This window comes from Dasypus novemcinctus, chromosome 14, assembly GCF_030445035.2.
Source record: "Dasypus novemcinctus isolate mDasNov1 chromosome 14, mDasNov1.1.hap2, whole genome shotgun sequence".
In the NCBI taxonomy this organism is placed as follows: domain Eukaryota; kingdom Metazoa; phylum Chordata; class Mammalia; order Cingulata; family Dasypodidae; genus Dasypus; species Dasypus novemcinctus.
Genome location: NC_080686.1, coordinates 103,471,022 through 103,492,321, shown reverse-complemented (window position 1 = coordinate 103,492,321; position 21,300 = coordinate 103,471,022). Strand labels below are relative to the sequence as shown.

General features: G+C 44.1%; 1 protein-coding gene and 1 non-coding gene across 2 annotated transcripts in view; both read left to right on the top strand.

Annotated features, from left to right (window-relative positions):
- TRAPPC9 (trafficking protein particle complex subunit 9) overlaps positions 1-21,300 on the top strand; it is a 762,741-nt gene that overhangs the window by 368,585 nt on the left and 372,856 nt on the right. The window lies entirely within an intron of this gene.
- TRNAG-CCC (transfer RNA glycine (anticodon CCC)) lies at positions 4,074-4,147 on the top strand. Its single transcript has one exon. It is a non-coding gene; the product is annotated as a tRNA-Gly (tRNA).

The following is a 21,300-nucleotide window of genomic DNA, read 5'->3' as shown; positions in this document are numbered from 1 at the left end:
GTGGGTGATACAGTGACTAGTATGGTACCTGTTTTTCTAGCATGAGTTCCTGGGAGGATTGCTTTACCCAGTCTTAGGTAATTTAATCAATAGCTGCAATTGTATCTGACACCATGATGTCCAAGGCCTTGTTCTGATCCTTTTACATGTATGTATTAACCTTCTCAAGAAGCCTGTAAAATAAGTACTATTATTGCTATCTACATTTAACAGATGAGGAGAGTAGCTTGCCCGAGTTCACACAGGAGTTGAATCTATCTGGTCTGACTCCACATTTCATGATCTTACTCCCTACTGAATTCTCTTTCCCTAAGGTGATAGAGAATACAGCGGCAGTATGGAGCAGAGTGAGTGTGGTATCTGGACATGTAGGTGGAGGTGGATATGCTTGGCAGGCAGGTGGCTTCAGATCTGAACCTTGGGGAGGGAGGGAGGCAGACTTGTGGCCAGTGTTTGAGCACCACTGATATAAAGATGGCATTGTTACGACGAGTGCAAAGAAATCACCAAGGCAGAGGGTGCAGAGGGAGATGAGCAGTTAGCTGATGACCGACTTCTGGGCCAAGGGAGCTAAGAGAGGAAGGAAGAGAAGTTCCCTCAGGAGGGATGACCAACAGTGTTGACTTCAGTGGAGGGTGGGCTTCTCCCCCAAGGTGCAGACTCTGCTGCCCCAGGTGCTGCTTTGGTGCTAATGTAATCTGAGGTGATACCTGCAGCTAAGTCATACTCCTGGCTTTCCTTAAACAGGAGGGCAATTCCAGGTACCCCTTCCTGAGCTGTTTATGCCATTGCCTGCTGCCTATCTCACTCTCCCCTTATCTGTTACTGTGCAATCGATTTTTTGCACCTAAATGGGGAGGTACATGAATCCCTGTTAAATATCATCTTGTTGGCTTTGGTTCAGTGCTTCAGCCAGTAGAAATGCCTTGAAATTTCACCTCTGTTGTTTTTCAGGTTAGCTTTCCCTACAGACCAGTAGTATCCATAGAATTGAAGTAAACTTGCTTATTTTTATCTTTATTTAAGTCACTGATTAGGAAAAAAAAACAGAACAACACAAAACAGAAAAAACTGTTAAGAGACAGATCCAGAGCCCCTGCGTGCCCCTGGAGTCCGTGTTGACAGTGTTCCTCTTTGGCTCCTGGGACTCAGAACCTCTTAGTACTGTCCTACCCTTCTCTGATTCCTTTGTAGGTTCTCCTTCTCCCCCTGCCTCTTTAAATGTGGGTATTTTCAGGGCTTTGGTTATCAACCAATTGACCACCACCCTTTTCATTCTATGTTGATGATATCACATTCTCCTGGTTTCAACTACCACCGGTTGCTACCAGTGATCAATAATTCCTTGGGTTGATTTCTTTGATCCAGTTGTCTACCACTTTAACTCTTGGTCTTCAGTTTCTTCATCTGTAAATGGGAATCTAATAAAACCTATTCATGAGATTGTCATGATGATTAAATAATGTAAGTAGAGAACTTAGTGGCAGTGCCTGGCACATAATGAGTCCATTATTCTGGTTATAATCATCTCACTACTGCTACCACCACTACCATCACCACTGGCACTCATTTCTCATTCTGTACCATGCTGTTGGAGTGGCAGACTACAAATAGTTTGCTCTAACTCTAATTCTTCTCTTATCCACACTGGAATCTTCTGGGCTTTATATAGTGTTAGTAGAATCATCTCATGAATGTTCCTTGGGGCTCATACTTGTGTTTCATATACTGTGACAGGTTGAGCAAAAACTTGGAGGATATGAGAAAGGGATTTAATATATATTGAGTACCTATTATTTGCCAGGCACTATGGTAGATGACATATATGTGTTTTAATCAACACAGCGGCCTGTGTTCTAGCTTTAGGTCACAGATGAGGAATTTGAAACCCAGCAGGTATCCATGGAAATAGCATTTGCTATTTCTAAGTAAGAGCCCAAGGAGCCTGCAGTTGCTTTTGAACTTCCTGCTCCATTTGGGGTCAGCTTGGCAATACGGGCTGCTGACCACACTGGTGGGACAAGTAGCAGCTGTGGGATGGGAGACCAGAGGTCAGAGATGGACATAATTGTCACTTGCAGGAACGTAACAATCATAATAGTTCCTGCTGTCTAAAAGTGTTGATATATACTACCTTATTTAGCTCAGGACAAACTAGTTTAGCCCAGCAAAGTACAGATTAAAAATATGAAAGACTTACCTGAGCTCTTTTTCTGTTTTAGATACGGGGACCTTAGCAAGAAAACCACCCCCCATGGGTTAGCTCCTTCAGGAAATGTAGTCAATAGAAGATGGCTGTAAATAGTGTCTGTAAATTAACAATTTAAAATTCCAACGAAGTAAGAACAGATTGCAACAATAAATAGAAAAACTGAGCAGAAAAATGAGACTAACTCTAGTCAAGTTGTTCATTATTCATTCATCTTGAGTTGAGAACTGTGAATGTGCTGGTTCCAAGAATTTCTGTGTTCCTTCTGTTGCAAGGTGACTGTGGTATTGTTGGACATGGTTCTTTATATGAATTTGCCTAGAGTTTTCTCTCGAACTTCGCTGGGCAGCATGCATCTGAAAGGAGAGCCTTTAAGGGGGCCTCTCACGGGCTCAGGCTAAGGGCGGGCATGAGGCTTTTCCTGAGACGTGCTGGGGCAGAGGGAGGTTGGGGCATGCTGCCTGAGGACTCCCACTGGCCTCAGCTTCTTGTGGGCGGTTTGTGGCATTGTGGGACATTAAAACTACTCTCATAAGTACAAATAAGATGACAGATGGGACAATTGTTCAGTCGTTTTTCCATTCAGATAGTGAGACCATTAAGGACATGGGAATTTTCTTTTCTCTGGCAACATAAAATTTGTCAGAGTCAAGAATCTAAGTGTGAAAGTCAAATGAATTTATGGCTAATTGGTAAGAATGGGCAATCATTCTGAAAGACTAGAACAGTGATGGGGGAGTCATTTTTACTGGGATGATGAAGGTGTATGCATGCTAAATGATCAGAATATGTGAAGCCTTTCTGACTCCCGTAAGCAGATGAGGGGTGCCCTTCCTCTGCGCACACACTCACCTTGTTCCATCCCGTCCCATCCCATTTGTTGTCATTGCCCATGGGTAAGCTCCACGAGGGCAGGGCTCTTCCACCTTGGTCATCGCTGTGCTTCTGTGACCTGGGCATGCTTATAAGATCTCAATAAATACTTCTCGAATAAGTGAGTAAATGACTGGCTGCCTTTGTTTACTATTGAGAGTTCTGCATGAGAGGGTTGTTTGTGCTTATGTGCTGTGATCCTGCTGCTGACATGCTGCTCGGCCCGCAGCGGACATGCTCTGGGCCTGGGTGGCCTGGGTTCTGATCTGGGCTCTTAGGAGCTGGTGGCATGGCAGTTACCTATCAGCTTCAGTTTCCTCTTTGTGAATTGAGCTCTTATGGCTTGTTGGGAGAATCAAGTGAAATAATACATAGCAAAATGCTTTTCAAACCTTGAATTTTTGTTGTCAATGTCTTCCTCCCCCCCCCCCCTTCCTTCCTTCTTTTCTCTCTCCATCCCTCTGTCTCCCACTCTTTCCCTCTCTCCCTCCTTCCCTTCCCATCAATCTAACTATGCACTCATCCATCCATCCATATCATCATTACTCTACTTATCTATCATTGTAATTATGGTTATGTAGAGCAGTGATGTTCATACTTATGATAAAAATAACCCTGATAAGAGGTCTATAATCAGAATCCACTGCTTTTTCTTTTTTGATTTCTCATCTTCTTGCCCTGAAGTTATTAGCCTGAAAATAAATATTATTTACCTGAGATGACCAACTTTTCTTTACAATGTTAGCGAATGCAACTTGGTATGCAAGAGCTTTATGAAAATTATTAAAAAATAATGTAATTATATTAAAGTAGGTCTGATGAAATAACAAAGTATAACATTTAGGGAAGGGAAGACTCAAAAGTGTGAAGAAGTCAGTTTACGCCCAGATTAATCTCTGAATTTCATGTAATTTCTAGCAAAATTCCTATAGGAACTTTTAAATCAACTTGATAAACTAATATCAAGATTATCCCCTCTACAGGGGAGGGAAGTGGGTATAGCTCAGTGGTTTGAGTACCTGCCTCCCATGTATGAGGTCCTGGGTTCAATCCCCAGTACCTCTGAAAAAAAAGAAACAAAAACATGTAGAAGAAGAAGGTGTCAGGAAAAGCCAAGACCAACTGGATGTGACCAGACTGAAAAGTCTTGTTCAATCAGATATTAAGGCTGATAGAGCAATAGTAATTGATCCAGTCTGATAATGGTATAGGACGGACAGACTAATTGAACAAAGTTTGAAATCAGATCCGTAGAATAGGGACTTGTGATTCTAAGGAGCTCTTTTGCTTCATATTTTAATATCACTGAAATACAAAGTTATCTTACAATCAATGATGTTTTATAATTGTTGTCAGCCAGATGGCAGACCTAGCATATTTTTATGGAAAACTTTTGCGAAGAATTGTAGAAGTGATGCATTATGGAATAATAGGAAAGGATTATAAATCAGTGGGAGAAAGAAATACCGCGTTTCATGAATGACACTGGGACAATTGGTTGTACATATGAAAAACCCCAAAATTGGAATATCATATACAAAATCAGTATCAGGATACTAAGTATGAAAAGCATATGTTTAGAATTTTAGAAGAGAATATGGAAGACTGCCTGAACAACCTTGAATTAGGAAAGATTTCTTAAGCTAAGCATATAAAACATAGGACATAAAGGAAAAGACTGTGTATGTGATATATCTCCAGTGAGGAAGAAGTTGCTAGAGGAAGAGAGAGTCTGTGGAGAGGGAGACGGCATCCCCAGCACAGGCAGTCAGCGGAGCCTGGCATCTGGACAGTGCGAGGGCTGTGATTGGTATACACCTCAGTAAGGAGAAGTTAGAAAAACGATAGTGGAGATGAACAGGACTTTCCCAGGAGAGGAAGCTGGAGTGAGCAGAGGGCAGGATGTGCCCCAGGCCCCCCGGCTCAGCCATTTGGTGCTTTGGCTGGGATCTGTGCTCTGCCAGCTGGTTAAGTATTTTTAATGACATTCTTGTAGGTACTAATTGGGGAAATGCATATTAGCCTGCTCCAAAGGAGCACCTCCCTTTATTCTCTACCCCATTTTCCAGCTTAATTTTTCCCCACAGCACTTATTACCCTCCTGACATACACAAATGCTCTTTCTTTTGTCTATTGCCTGCTCCCTCTATGGAAATCCTAGCTCCAAAAGAGCAGTGATTTTGTCTCTCGTGTTCCCTGTTGTGCCTTTGGTGTGTTTAGCACAGCGCTTGGCACATGGCAGTTTAAATGTTTCCTAAATGAATGAACGAATGGAAGAGAGACAGTTTCAGAACTGTAAAATCTGTCCTCTTCAGATTGGGAAAGTTTTTTAAAAAGCCTGATAATACTAGATATGGCAGAAATGTGGCAAAGCAGGAATTCTCCTATGGTATATGTACAAAGCTTAAATTTGTACAACCACTTGACGCTTTTGGTAAAGTTGCAGAAGGGTATATTTTTGACCCATTATGGTGACTTCTTGGGTCATCACTCTGACCTCCATTAGAGAAACTCTTGAACAAGGAAGGAACTACAAAATTGTTACTTGCAGTGAAAATTGGAAACAAGCTAAATGTCTGTTAATAGGGGATTCAAATAAAATGTAGTGAATTCATACATTGAAATACTTTACAGTAGTTAAAATGACTGAAAAGATTCCAGTTTTCTTGAAACAATGATATGAAGTGAAAACAGCAGATATCAGAATGTAGTGATTAGCATGTTACGTTTACATCCTGTTAAAAAAAAAAGAACAATATTATATCTATATACATGTAATAAAAGTATAAGAAAATATTTGGGATGGCACCAATTTCAGAATGGAGAGTAGCTACCTCTGAGGAGGAAAGCAGATGGAGGCTTCATCTTAGAAACAGAAGAAAATCTAGTGTAGCTATGGCAAAATATGAAGATTTGTTAAAGTCCCATGGCTTTGAGTCCATGGGTATTTATTACTTATTTTATACTACTTAGGTTTTAGATACTTCAAAATTAAAAAAAAAAAATGAGAAAAGGAAGATCTGGATTCTAACTGTGGGACCTTGACTCAATTCTTAATTATTCTGAATGCTCATTTCTTCATCTATAATTACTCCTTTGCAAAACTGATGTAATTATTGAAGTTAATGTTGATGAAGTGCAATGTGTGTAGCTGTGAATTCAATGCAAGGCCGCTACTAAAGTAACGAGAGTGAGTGCTAACACCAATGCCTGGACGATGGAAGGAGGTGAGCTGTGGCGGATGGCATCAGGCAGAGTTGGGTGTACATCCTCATGCTGCCTTGCTAGTGGCTTTGAACATGATAGTCACTTTGAACCTCAGTGTTTTCACGTCACAACTGAGATAATTACAGCTCCTTTAGAGGAGTGTGTGTGTGTGCAGAGTTCTCGCCTTTCAGGGAAGGTGGCAATGGGCAATGATAATGACCAGTGAGCATTTGCCCTGAGATCGTTGCATCCCTTCCTCAGTGCTGGCTGTGCGTGGCCTCGCGCTGTCGTGACAGTGAGCCTGGGTCTGCTGCAGGTGCTCAGGCCCTCCCAGGTCCGCAGTGCTGTGCTCGGACTCTTTGAGGAGTCAGCACACGGTGCTCTCCTCCCTTTGTACTAAGATACTTTCCTTGCCATATATAGTTTGTCCCACACATACTTTAGGGGTATAGGCCTAGTGATGCTTCATCTCACCTTTTTGATTGATGGAATGATTGAGGAGTCGTGAGTGCTGGGATACGAGGAAGGGGCCCATGGGGCTGAGGGACGGCCAGGGCACTTCCTTTCTCCGTGTGTGCCCCGGGGCCCTGGGTGGAGCGCCAGGCAGGCAGCATTCGCTCCACACTTGAGTGGCAAAGAGGGTGAGGCGTGGAGGAGGGAAGCCCGCAGGCCGAGAGCTCCCAGGTGGAGGCATGTTTCTTTTACACTCCCGTTTGCTCCTTAACAACAGCCTTCTAAATTAGGCATTTCATTATCCCTCCTTTCCAAACGAAGAAATGAAGCTTCAGAGAGGTTAATTCATTTATGCAAGTAACTAATAATGTGGCTGAACTGAAATTCAGACCTTCAACTCTCTGGGTCTAAGCTCCCTGCTCCTATGGAAAATAGCCAGTGTTTTAAGAGGGCTGTAAGTAAGGTGTTCCTGAAGTGTGGGCATGGGGAAATGAGAAGAGACTGCGTGGAGGACATGGCATGGACTGGCCACCCCCGTAGTGGGAACATCTGTTCCCTGCAGCCCATCCTCATGCACAGGGGTCACTGCAGAGGCTGCTCTCCCTGCGGCTTAAGCATGTGGCACCTCTTGGGGGTGGGCAGGACCCCAGTGGTGCCACACTGCTGTGTGGGTTCTCTGGCTGCTGTGGGTGCTGTCCCTGCAGACTAACTGTGGGCTCCAGACCTGCAAACAGCTGCCCTTTATGTTTTGGGGGCTTCTCTTTGGAATATTGTAGTAAAAAGAGGAAGGTCATAAAATGACACATTATCTATTGTGTGTTTCCAATGTTCAATTCTTGGCTCTTGGAAAAAAGAAAATTAAAAACCCTTCTGTGTGTGTGTGTGTGAGTGTGTGCAGGAGATGTGGTGTTTCTGAGGACACGTCTTCAAATGCACTCGTGCTGAGCTATTTTTAGGCACCCTTTCTCCCAACAGTGCTGTTTAAAGATTCAGCTCAGGCTGCTAATAGGTATATTTATAACCATTCTGTCGACGGCCTCAGCATGAATGCTGCTGCAGATGATGCTATTCTTGGAGGCAGTTGCCATGGTTACCATTAACCCTTTTGCCTTGGAAATGTCTGTCAGTGGTATGCTTTGTTTCCCCCGGGTGCTCAGTAGCATTTGAATGCATGAATGCGCTCTGAAATGGAACAAAAAATTGAGTGCATTTTATGCTTAAATGGTGAATAAACTCACCAAACGAATGGGAAGAACTAGTAATTAATATTAGTAGAGGCTCCCCCCTTGCCCTTAAAAAAAATAATAATAAAGTTAGCCTTGTGGCCACTGCTGAGCCCTGGGGTGTGAATATCATCTTTTAAGGTGTGAATATCATCTTTTAAGTTTGGCTACAGGTTAACAAGAGAAAGAAGATGCACTCCCTTAGGATATAGTGTTCCTACTTTACTGCTTACAGTCTCTCTAATTTAGCAACTTATTGATTATAAAAATCAAAGACCATCTCTATCAATATTTCATTTATTAACTAGAGCACCACTACAATGGGTTCTAAAGCTGGCATCCCTTAGGGCATAGATTCATTTCGGATTTCTGCAGAAGGACTCATTGGGCCAGGCATTTGAAATAAATAGAATACAGCCAGACACAAAAGGAAAAATATTGTGTTTCCACTGGCATGGAATGTCTAGAATAGGCAGATTCACGGAGACAGAAAGTAGATTAGGATTGGAGGTTACCAGGGCCTGGGGGAGGGCGATGGGGAGTCCTTGTTTAATGTGGACAGATTTGCTGTTTGGGGTGACGAAAAGGTTTTGATAATGGATGGTGGTGATGGTAGTATAGCATTTTGAATGTAATTAATGCCACTGAATTATATACTTAAAATGGTTAAAATGACAAATTCATGTTATGTATATATGTATAAGTGGAATAAAATTGTATAAAAATAGAGACATAGTCCAGTAGGTAGACTTGTTACCACACTTTGGGTGAGCCTGTGCCATGCAGCATGCGTGGTTGGCTCTTCTACACATAAGTAGCTTAAGGTTAGAAGAGAAGTTAAACCATCAGCTATTCTAGCATGAAGACCAAAAGAAGTATTATGAACAGATATTTGAAATGTTCTATAGAAATGCAGAAAAGTTGCTGTTTGTGCTAATTTTCAAGGATTAATTGTGATTAGCAGAGGTGGAGAGCATGGTTGGAACATCCCTGACTGAGCAGAAATCCGGGAAAGTGCATTGGCCTAATGGGTGATGACTGTGGCATAAGCTCGGGAGAGACTTAGTGGGAGTTGAGGCTGGAAAGACAAACAGGGCGCAACCATGGAAGGTCTAGAACGCCTCGCTAAGGAAAAGCATTGAACTTTTCTTAATTGGTTATGGGAGGCTTGTTTGTTGAGTTTTTGTTCATTATTGACTGATGTATATAATAGGCTTTTTTACACTATTGTTAAATGCCAGATATTATGCTAAACATACTGGGGAGCAGGATATTACCTGTACAGGCACAAACACACAAAAGCAAACACAAAAATAGAGGACTTTTATTATTGAGAACTATTCACTTCATCAGAAGACATGCATCTCTGCATTGAATAGTCTATCTGATCAAGTTAAATGTAAAAAATATTTTGCGTACAAGGAATGGGTAGTTTGAGGATAAGGAGAAAGGGTCACTGCTCACAGTCAGGTCTGAATCCTAAGTCCAGCTGGTTTTCGTGACTCTGGGCTTATTTCCTCTAGTGAAAGATAAATAGGAAGGAGAGAACAGCTGTAGACTCAATGAGTGGTCTACCAAAAAGTATGGGACTACCTCCAGGACGTCCTTCTCTGGTTTCCCTCTGTCTTTCTGTCTGTCTACCCTATGCACTCCTGGTCAGGAGACCCTGCACACAAGTACTCTCTTGTGATGGCACCTATGTACTTGGGCATGCACATGTGCGCTCTCTTTCTCTCTCTCTCTCTCTCTCTTGCACACACACACACACACACACACACACCAGTCTATCAGCTCCTTAAGGGCAGGAACTGGTCTTAGTTAATTTTGTGTTCCTACTTCCTAGAATGGAGCTTGGCTTATAATAGGTACCAGTGAGCATTGAATGAATGAACAAATGAAAGTAAAACTATGAAATGATAAATGACTCTTTGGGGGAGTGGACTTTTTTTTGTTTAAGAATTATTTGAGACATACCATAAAGGTATAAAGAGTAGTGTGATGACAGTCTTGAGTGCATTGCCCAGCTTTGGGGCTGAAGTGTCACTGATGCCCTCGAAGCCCCTGGACCAGGCCCCACTTAGAGCTGCTTTCCTCCTCCTGAGAGTGAATCACAATCCGCAGCTGGATGTTTACCATTCCTGCGCAGCTCCCTAAACAACACCTAGCCTTGATTCAAGTATCTTATGCTTTCTCTAAGTTGTAAGTACTGGAGAAGAATTTAGAGACCAGCTTCCATGGTAAGGCCAGGCACATATTTGGAGAGAAGACAGGAGATGGGAGGCCTCTTTAGGCAAAACAAGAGCAGGAGTGAGGCAGAGAGATGAGCCTTGCGCCTACAGCACACTGGCAGAGATGGGTCAGGGAAGGGAGCCCAGTCCAACCCAGGAATCTGAAACCTGAGGCAGAGGTTCCACAAGTCAAGGGGATTGAAAGAATGAAGGCTCCCTTATATTTTTATAAACTTTCACCTTTGAGAAATAATAGGGCAAATATTATCTATATTCTATGAAAGAAGAAATTGAACCTTAGGAGTACAATAGTGCAGCAGTTTTCATCAACGAGATCCCAAAACATCCTAGGAGGCCATGAATTCCCGAGAAACAGAGGAAATTCTGGGCTTTCCTTTGGGCACTACGACAGTTTGAAATTCTTTTATGAATCCCAAAAAAAGGAAGACTATGTTTTTGATCTAATCCATTCCTGTGGGTGTGAGAGCCTCTTGGTTGGACTCAGTCAGGGAGGTGTGGCTCAGCTTGAGTCTCTGTCCTCTTGCTGGGTCTGGTGTAGGCAGAGACACAGGAAAAGGGAGCCGCCATGTTTGATCCTGCCGTGTGAGGAAGACGGCTACAGGAAAACAGAGGGCCCCGGGGGCTGACAGAGGTCCCGGGTCTGGACCCAGCAGGGCACAGGGGCATGGAAAGAGGCCCCCGAGAGGCTGGGCCCAGGGAGCAGCTCCAGGCTGAGGAGACGAGCCCTTGCCGGGTCCCCACAGCTGGCCTGGGGAGAAGGCGGAGTAGCCGAGAGGAGATGCGAGGCCATCACAGACAGGCCATCGGCCTCTGCCCACGGCTGAGCTCCAGGAGAGGGTAGAGGAGGACAGAGACCTCGGCAGAGAGAGCGACGTCTTTACCACCTGGCAGGACCCCAGAACCAACAGCAGCTGACTGTGATGAGACAGTACCTCTAATGGTGCCTTGATTTACACGTTCCACGGCCTCAGAACTCTAAGCCTTTGCCTCAGATATATCCCCTTTATAAAAGCCAACCCATTTCTGGTACTTTGCACGGGAAGCCTTGAGGCAGTCTAAGGCAGGCACTAACTTTGAAACCGAATGCTTTTAAAAAAAAATTTTTTTTTAAAGATTTATTTATTTATTCCCCCCCCCCCCCCGCCGTTTCTGTTCTCTGTGTCTATTTGCCACGCCTTCTTTGTCCACTTCTGTTGTTGTCAGTGGCATGGGAATCTGTGTTTCCTCTTTTGTTGTTGTTGCGTCATCTTGCTGCGTCAGCTCTCCCTGTGTGGGGCGCCATTCCTGGGCAGGCTGCACTTTCTTCCGCGCTGGGCGGCTCTTCTTACGGGTGCACTCCTTGTGCGTGGGGCTCCCCTCTGCGGGGGACACCCCTGCGTGGCAGGGCATTCCTTGTGCACATCAGCACCGTGCATGGGTCAGCTCCACATGGGTCAAGGAGGCCCAGGGTTTGAACCACGGACCTCCCATGTGGTAGACGGATGCCCTAACCACTGGGCCAAGTCCGCCGCCAGGAACCGAATGCTTTGAGATCTACTTATTCCTGTTTATTTTTCAAATAAATTTGATGGGTCAGACTTTTCAATGTGTACTTCTTACCACGAGAAAAAAAAATCAGCACATTAGCCAATTAAGCCTTCTTATCATTGAGCATGCCAGTGGACTGCTGCAGATTAGACTCTAAGTATGGATTACCCATCTCTGGGGAACTTCTAGAAAATTGAAAAATGCAACAATTATTTTCTCAAAAATATTTTATTAAAAATAAAAAAAAGGTGTTACAGGAGTTGGATCCCCATTCTGTAAACGTTATTCCAAATTCTAATACCATAGATTATTTTTACTGTTTTTTAGCTTTATAATAAATGGCCCCATACAATATGTACATATTGTATCTGACTTCTTCCCAAGATTTTGTTGGTGAGAATCATCCACATTGTTGCCTATGGCAGTAGTTGATTTGTTTTTCACTGGAGTACAGTATTCCTCTGTGTGAATATACCATAATTTATCCATTCTATGTTTGATGGATATTTGGGTTATTTCTCATTTGGTGCTATTATATAAGTATATATAAGGTGCTCTTGTATGTGTCTTTATGGTGCACATATTTACATGTTTCTTTTGGGTATAAACCTCAGATGGAAATGGTCAATCATGAACTCTGGCAGCTGTTTTCATGAGAAAATTCTTATGAAAGCAGTGTGGTAAAAGTGAGATGGGCACGAAGAGGTAAGAGTACCTGACTCAACCAGGGAGAGTTTGTTTTTTTAAAAATATTCCCGCCCCCCCCCTTGTGGCTTTTTGAGAGCTTTCTGCTTTCTGTGTCCATTTCCTGTGCATTCTGTGTCTGTATTTATTTATTTTATCTCCCCTCCCTCCTTGCAGCTTGCTTGCTTGCTGTCTGTTCTGTTCCATTCGCTGTGTACCCTTTTGTGTTTTTTTTTTTTTTTTTTAACTTGTCTCCCTTTTTGTTGTTGTTGTGTCACCTTGCTGAGTTGGCTCTCTGCAGTGCCTGCAGGCCAGCCTGCCTTCACAAGGAGGCCCTGGGACACGAACCCAGGGCCTACCCTATGGTAGACGGGAGCCTAACTGGTTGAGCCACAGCCACTTCTTACCCAGGGAGAGTTTTAAAGGAAGTTTCACAGAATCGGAGCTGGCCTTGAAGAAGGAGTGGGGATGGGCCAGGCCAAAGGGGGATGGAGTGGAGTGACAAGGCCCTGCTCTTCTGCTTGCCACCCTCTCCTCCCTGGGACCTCATGCCTGTTAGGCCCTCTGCTGTAGGATCCTCAGCTGTGCTGTCCTTTGCTTCTGAAAGCCCTCGTTTGGCTGCTTTTTTGAGAATGGGTGCACCATGGACTCTGCCTAAATTTAAGAGCTGGCAGTTTCCATGCATCGCTGACTCCCCATTCTGTCAGCAGTAAAATGCCATCGAGTCTCTGACTGCAGCTGAACACAGCTGGGCTTCCTGTGATCTTTCAGCACGGCTGGCTGTGGGATTCTGGGTGCCAATACTCTCCGATTCTCTAAATCGACAGTACCCCGATTCTTGGTGCCCCCGGCTATAGACATCAGCCACCGAGTCAGGGCAGGTTCCACTCTGCCATATGCCCTAAGCTAATCACCTTAAAACAGAAACAAAACCAAAAAACCCCAATTCTCCTATCAACTTGTTTTTTTTTACCACTTCAGATAGGGTGTGATAGACGCATTCCCATCGTTCTGTATTTCTGCTCGTCTAGACCCTGCGTGTCCTCGCAGCTCCCAGAACAGACCCTGGGCTTAGCTACCTCCTCATCTTTGTTTCGGCCTCTCCCCCTGCCTGGCTCCCACCCTTCCTTTAAGGCCCAATTCTAATTGCCCCTTCCTCCCGCTAGAGTTCCTTCCATCACTCCTTGTCGCTGCTGTCTACAGCCCTGGTAGCCAAGGCCTTAGCTTGCGTGCCTGCTAGGCTCGAGCCCCTTGAGGACAGGTTAGAGTTTGTGGTTCATTTTTCTACTTCCCAGTTCCTTGTCCACAGGCATTGGGCAATAAATGTGTATGGGTGTTGGGTAGGAGATGGTGACAGGCTCTCACGACAGGCTCTGGTGGAATGCGTCCTGCCCTTTGATGCCGGGCAGCCCAGCCTGTGCCCCGTGGCCCCTGTGGGCTCCCACGGGCTGGTGGCGTTAGCCCCGGGCCATCCGTCTGCTCACCTGGCTTTGTGCAGCTTTGTTTTTCGTGGCAGCAACCTGATAAGTCCAAACCAGGTCCACCCTACTGTAGCCCCCTGTAACCCCCAACCTGCCCACACCCCTTGTCTTGTTTTGCCTTGACAGGGCCTGATAAGTGCACCTCACTTCCTCTCCAGACTTCCAGGGACAAGTGAAACACGGGCGCCCTTTCCCCCATCGTGGTGTGGTACTTTGTAATTTCATCTTTTCCTGATTGCAGTTTATTGTTCTGATACTTCTGTTTTATTATTATGATGTTAGTTCCGAGACACAGGCTGTCCTCCCCCTACTTAGGACTCTTGTTTGCGGAGGGCAGTGCAGACTCCTCCTGCCTCAGTGGCCCCGGGCTGCGGCTGCTGGCGGCCCTGCCTGCTCTTCCGCTCCATGCGGGACCTTGCGCCAGAACGACCGCTTGGAGTTCTTCAGTGGCTGATGCTCTCCCCTGCCCTGGGCCTTAGCACAGGCCGCGGCACTTTCCCCTAAGTCTCTCCAGGCCTGGCCCCTCCGCAGCAGGTGTCCCTCCTCCGCATCCGTGGCCTTCATTTCAGCATCTTGACGTTGACTCGCCGCTTGTCGGTGCCCACCAGACCAAGGCTTGCGAGGCTGAGCCCCTCCTTGCTCGTCCCGGTGCCTTTGGCTTCAGGACACAAGAGCCCCTTGGAGAGCCTTGTGTGGGGAGGATGGGAGGGGGGGGCGTCCCGGTGCTTAGAGGTTGCTGTCTGTCCTGGCTGTAGGTCCCTCTCAGAGGTGGTGGGCTTGATGAAATGACATTGTAGTAGCAAAAGCGAAGGGCCGTATAGTTCAGTGTAATGTGTCTGTAGGGCACTTTGACAGTTCTCTGTATGTCAAGGATGTTTAAAAAGTCTGTACCCTATTAACCATTGGGTCCACGTCTAGAAATATTATACCCTAAGGAGAAAAATCAGATGTGCACAAAGATTTGTGTGTAAAGAGGCTTATTTACAATGAAGAAAAAAGTCAGAAACAGTCTAAATGTGTTATAATTGTTAATTGAATCATTGAACACTTTTATAATGGAATTATAAGCAACTTTTGAAAAAGTTTAAAAACATTATAAAATACTTCGACAAGATGATTTTATTAAAATTTTTGCACAGGAAAGATAGGCAAATTGAATAGCTAATGGCAGTCACCTCTGAGTAATAAGATAATAGATAATTTAAATTTTCTTCCATATTTAAAAATTTTTTTCATGATCAACATTTATGCTTCACCAAGTTTTTCTATAATTAAAAAAAATATATTAGATAATCTCAAACTTAAGAATTTCAAGTATAGTTCAAAGTCTTTTTTTCCCCTGCACCAGAAATATACTTAGTGGATATTTTCTGCAAACAAGGAAATTCTCCTTCATAGTCACAATGTAGCTCTCCAGATCAGCCATCTAGTCCTCAGAGTCCTATCTGTGGTTTGCAGCCATCTCAACATCAGCTTTCACGGAGGAGTCCTGCCTCAAATGACTTCTTTCTTCTGTGATCGTGTCCCTTTAGCCCCCTTACTCCTGCAGTCTGATCAGTTCCTTAGGTGTTAATTTTCATGACCTGGATACTTTTAAAGGTTGTGAGCCAGTCATTCTGTGATCAGGCTTGGGTGCAGCAACGGGGCCATGCGCCCCTTGCTCGCCTGCCACTGTGCCCACTTCCAGACGTGTTCACTTTGAGCACTGGACTGAGGTGGTGTCTGCCAGACTTGCCGCTGGTGAAGATGCATTGAAATTAGTGAGTGTTATAGGAAGGTTACAGATCATGTTCCTTAGCAAACTCTCGATTTATTCATTCATTTATTCACAGCCTGATAGACTTCTGCTCTCATATTTTATTCAGTTGGGTTATAGTCCATTACCTTTTGTATTTCGATGCTCACATTACCTCAGGTTTGCCCAGTGGGTGCCTCTCATGCTTTGCTTCTTAACACGTATACACCACTTTTTAAAATTTTTTAACATTGTTATTTATTTATTTTTTTCTGTACGTCACTCTTTGAGAAATTCCTGGCTAAAGTGTTCTCAGGTACCACTACTGGGCTTTCTCTGCTCTAGCCCTGCAGTTGGTCATTTCTCCAGGGGTCCAGGTTTCTTAGAAGCCAAGACCTGGGTGCAGCTCACGGCTCCTGGGATGTCGCTGCTCTCAGGCCGACTCAGTGGACACGCTGTGTGTGTGTCCATACGTGCACACACATTTCCATCCATATTTACATCCCTGTCTGCCCACTTGATATCACCAATTCCAGGCCATATTCACTGACTTTGTTCTAATTTTCTCTTTCCATATTTGTAACTCCCTTTTCTTGCTGTTTTCCTCCAGAGTCTCCTCCTCTGTCCAGTGCCTCTGTGTGTAGCAGATGCCCTCCTCATCCCACTTGGGTCTGACACCTGTGCCCACGTGGCCCTCGTGTGGTCATGCCTTCCCACCCAGCTCAAGCTTCCCAGACTGGACAACCCCACGTACCCCTCCTTGGTTCAGGTGCCCCGTGCCTGTGTGCCTCTCTACTGGGGTTTCTTCCAACCCCTGTGGCTTTTACTTTTCAAGCTATACTGCTCCCGTTATTGACTGTCCTTCCCACCCCACCCAGGCTCTGATACCCACACAAGCCTGCCCCTCACGTGCATGTCCTCCTCACCCCTCGTGGGCTTTGGCCCCTCTGCTAGGCACCCCTCGCTCAAGTTCCCAGCTCCCTTGCCTGGGCTCTGGCTCCTTACCCCTGGCCTCCTCTCCTCGCAGGTGCCTGCCTGGCTGAGCCTCAACCAGTACATTCAGGTCCGCATTGGTCAGAAAGGACATGGGGTACCAGTTGTCCTCATCATTGTTGTTAAAGAAACAGATATAAGTAGGTAATTGAAACAAGCTTTAGAGGTGCCATGAGGCTTAGAGAGAAGGACTTGGCCTTCTGCTGCCTGAGAATGCCCATGAAGATCAACCTCACTGCAGGGCAGTGGAGATCTTCAGAAGAGGAGTCTTCTTCCCAGGCTGCTTAAACGACTTTAAGGTTGTCTGCTTTCCAGCTGAGTTAGACTTAGTATCGCCCTGTGTGCACACCTTTCAGCGTCAGAGGACTCAAGGGAGGTAGCATGGGTGGGTGGAAAGGGCAGTGGCTCTGCTGCTGGACAGGCCTGGCTCAAATGTAAGTGCTGCCTCTTACTGGGCAGTTCATGCTGGCCACTTCGGGCAGTTCACATCGTCTCTTCAAGGCTCAGTTTTCTCCTACAGTGAAGGGTAGCATGGATAATCCCTACCTCACAGGATTGTTTCCAGGAGGCACAGTCAGTATTCGATCAGGGTCAGTTCCCTTCTTTCACTTCTGTCAAAGCACGTGAACTTGCCTCACTAACACTTTCAGGTTTATCCTCATTCTGGATGTGGAGGCTCCCACATTTGCATTAAGGTTTGTTACTGGATGATGGGTAGAGACCCATGTCCCCAGAGGATGTTTCTTTAGCATCTCTCTGACCCCAAGTGTACCCAGCCTTTGTCCCCATCATTGGTCCTTAGCCTGCACAGCAATCACAGACCCTTCCTCCTGGTTTCCTGCATGCCAGCTGGGCACAGAGGGGCAGTAGGCTCCCTGTGGTCACTCTTTGTCCTTGCCATCTCATTGTAGATAGCTTGCCAGTGCTGGAGCTGTAGTTGCTTTCTATGAAAGCTGATTTTCTTTTCTCCCCCAAAGTAAAGGAAGACGTGTTTAGGCAACCTCAGTATCAAGCCTTGATTGAACTCCCTATGGCAATCTGAATTAAGCAGTGACTGAAGAGTCAGAAGAAAGTAAGATGAACGTTTCTTGCCTATGGTGTTGATAAAAGCAAATTAGACAACTTGTAAATCCCTCCCCCCATTTTTGTACGTCATTGTCTTTGTTTTTGCCTAAAAAGCCAATTTAGATCATCACTGAATCATTTTAGTAAGTCAAATAGATTCTATCTTTGTTGGTTATAGTTCACCCTGCAGAAATTATATCACTTGCATCTTTATACTAAAGGTGAATTTGGGCTTTGCAATTTATGACTTTATGTTGTTCCACTGAAATCACCTTCATTCTTCTATTCTTGAGACCTCATTTTTGGCCAGAACCTCGTGGTGTCACATAAAAATGTATAAACTCAGACTTTCTTTACTCTCATAGCTTTAGGCTCTTACTAGTTTTTGTATAGAGAGCTATGCTGCTGGATCTGGTAGATATTTCTAGTGATAGGAATGCTTTTGTAACCAAGTACATAGTTCCTTAAAATGTTCATTGAGAAAATGAAATGATTTTTGGAATATATATTTTTTCGATCATTAATGAAGTCTGTGGCTTTTTTTTTTTTTTTTAAGTTTAATGCTGCTTTAAAAAGAATCGTGGAATGAAGGAGTCCAAAAGATACCTCAGTTCATTTAGCCCCTTGGATATTTACTAAGTGCCTACTATGTACCAGATTCTAACCTTAGTGCTGGGCTAAGTCATGGATGAAAGATGGTCACTGCCCTCAAAATGCTTAATGTCTGCCAGGGGAAAACTGTGTGGTAGTGCATTTTATAGGGTATGAGATGAAATTAGGGAATTTAGTTTTTCCCTTTCAGTATCTAACACACGGAAAATAATTGTAAATCTGTTTCTTCTGTTTTCTGTTTCTTCATGTATGTATATGTTCAGGATACTGTTCATTCATTCATTCATTCATTCAGTTGGTCAACAGATAAGCACCTATTGCATCCCTATACATCATAGCAGCAAGCCAAGCAGACTTGGTGCATGCCTTTGAAGAGCTTCTGTATAGATCTTTGTTTCAAAGCTGCATATTTTTATTTATTTAAAATAAACTATTTTTAAAGAGGTTTTAGATTACAGAAAAGTTACATCAAAAGTATAAGGGTTTCCCATATATCCCACTCCCTCCCCTTCCCACATCTTCACCTATTAATAACACATTTGTTACAATTGATGAATAAATACAGAAGCATTACTACTAACCAAGGTCTATGGTTTACATTGTGGTTTATATTTAATTCCAATGCCCTAAAAATGCCCTATGTTCCACCTCTTATTCCTTCCCCCTCCTCTCAGAACCTCTGGTAACCACTATCTTTATATTAGTATTACATTTTCTTCTGTTTCTACAATATTAATAAGTTCACTTTGTCCGTGGTTGCATTCCCCCTTATATTTGTTCATTCTTTAACCTTGAGGATTTTGGGATGGTGATGCCTACTCTGCCACAGATTGAGATGGGGCTTAGACCTTAGGGGGCAAATGGAAGGAACTATTTTGCTTACAGTGGTAGATCCTCTGCTTTTTTGGGATGTGGGTTGTCCTGGGTGAGTCTGATGAACTGGAGAATAGGTGTTGGCTGCAACTCTTCTGAGATTCAAGGCTTAACTGGCATATAAACAGACCAAAGATTTAAAGTCTCTGAGACATGTTTAATGTGTATAGTGCTACTTACAGGCTCAAATAAAAAAGGTAGAAATTATAAATGAGTCTAACTCTGTTATTGGGGAACTATGTTCTCATATATTCCAAGGTAAGGCCCACCAGTAGGGTGCTGATTTCAAGGGATAGTATGTCTTACCTATAATGTTCAGATGACTCTAGAGCCCTCAGGATCAACCCTTTTGAGGCTTTGTTCATAGTGGCAGTAAGTGAGATCTGCTTGAAACATGCCTAAGTATAACCTCTGAAATTACTTCCCAACTCATTTTGAAATCTCTTAGCCATAAAAATTGTTTTGTATTTGATGTTTCCTCCTATTGGTCAAGATCTTTTACCAAATGCACCACTGGTTGTTGCTTGGTATTAATCTCTTGATGCCAGGGAGGCCCATTCCTGGAAGCCATGCCCCACACTGGAGAAGGGGAAGGGAGGTAATGCATTTATTTGCTGAGTCTGGCTTAGAGAGAAGCCACATTTGAATAACAAGGAGGTTTCCAGGAAGTAACTCTTAGGAAATAGTTATTATTTGGTTAAATTTCTGTTTTACAAGAATAAAGTTCATAGTTACATGCATTAATATTGAGGGCTCGACATATTGGTCTGTTTCTTTTATTTAGCACTGCCCATGTATTTGAGAGATTCTTGCGCCTCTTTTGAGAATATAGTAGGACCCCCCAGGGTGGGAGTTTAGTGTTTTATTGTTTACTGTGTGGCTCTCCACCCACTGAGATAACACCCTGTGACAAGAGGAACACGTTCATATTCCATACAAACATGCCCTAGGTGTGCCCTTTCCCACACATCCCCCCACCGATACCCTGCACCAGTCATCCTCCCCTGCCATATTTACCAAAATAACATTCCCACAGTTGTATTTTCTTCCCCTCCTCCCACAATTGTATTTTCAACCACAGACCTCCACCTCCTCAGAGTTCACCTGTTCTTTCCTAAAACTTCCTCCCAGTTCCATGGATAGTCCAACCGCCCCCCCAACTCTTCTCATCCTCACACTCCAGCACCATCAACTCTGCTCACATCCCTGCACCCCCATCCACTGCCAAACCACCCCCCATACCACCCCCTTCCACCTTATCATTGGTTCTGTCCAGATTGAGCATCAGCTCACCACTCTCTACTCCCTTTTGGTCTCCTGGTAACCTGTCTTCCAGACTCTAGCTCTGTGATTCTGTACAATATGTAAAGCCGCATGTTTTAAAGAACAATCAAGCATGTACTTTGAGCCAAGCACCATACTAAGTGCTCTTTACACATCATATTTAATTTGCACCACTCATTGAGGGATGTTTCTCTCATGGTTTACAAATAAAGAGACTCTGGCTCCAAATACTCGTCTTAGAGAGAAGACAGGTAGACTTAAATTCCTGCCACGTGACCCTTGACGTTCAATATCACCCAAATTGGGAAGATCCAGGCCTCTACTGAGGCCAAGCAGATGCCACACCAACCCAAGACTTCCCCGGCTCTTCCATAAAGTTAGCCAGACTGAACCATTTTGTCTCACTACTTAGGCTCTGGCTAAACACATTGTCCTAATTAAATGTTTCTTTTTCATTTAAAATTCCACAGTGCTGAAATTCAAATTAGAAAGCTGCTATTTTGACAGATGATGTCATTTAATCTTAGGATCATTGTGCTTCTTGTATTCAACTGCAAACTAAATTGGGCGCTCTCTTGGAGCTTTTATGTACTATAAAATATTACGTTTTTATGAGTGTCTGATTAGCTTGGCCTGATGGGGTGTTCCAAGTCTCTTGCGCTGATGGTGTTCTTTGAGAGAACTCTTTGACATGGGAGGGGGTTGATTAGTTAATTTACTTGTTTGGAACTTCATGTGCAGTGGGTCCAGTTGGCAAATTTTCACTTGTCCAATGACTACAGACTGTGTCTCATGCTGAAAATGGTTCCAAATGGAACTTGCCATTTTATCC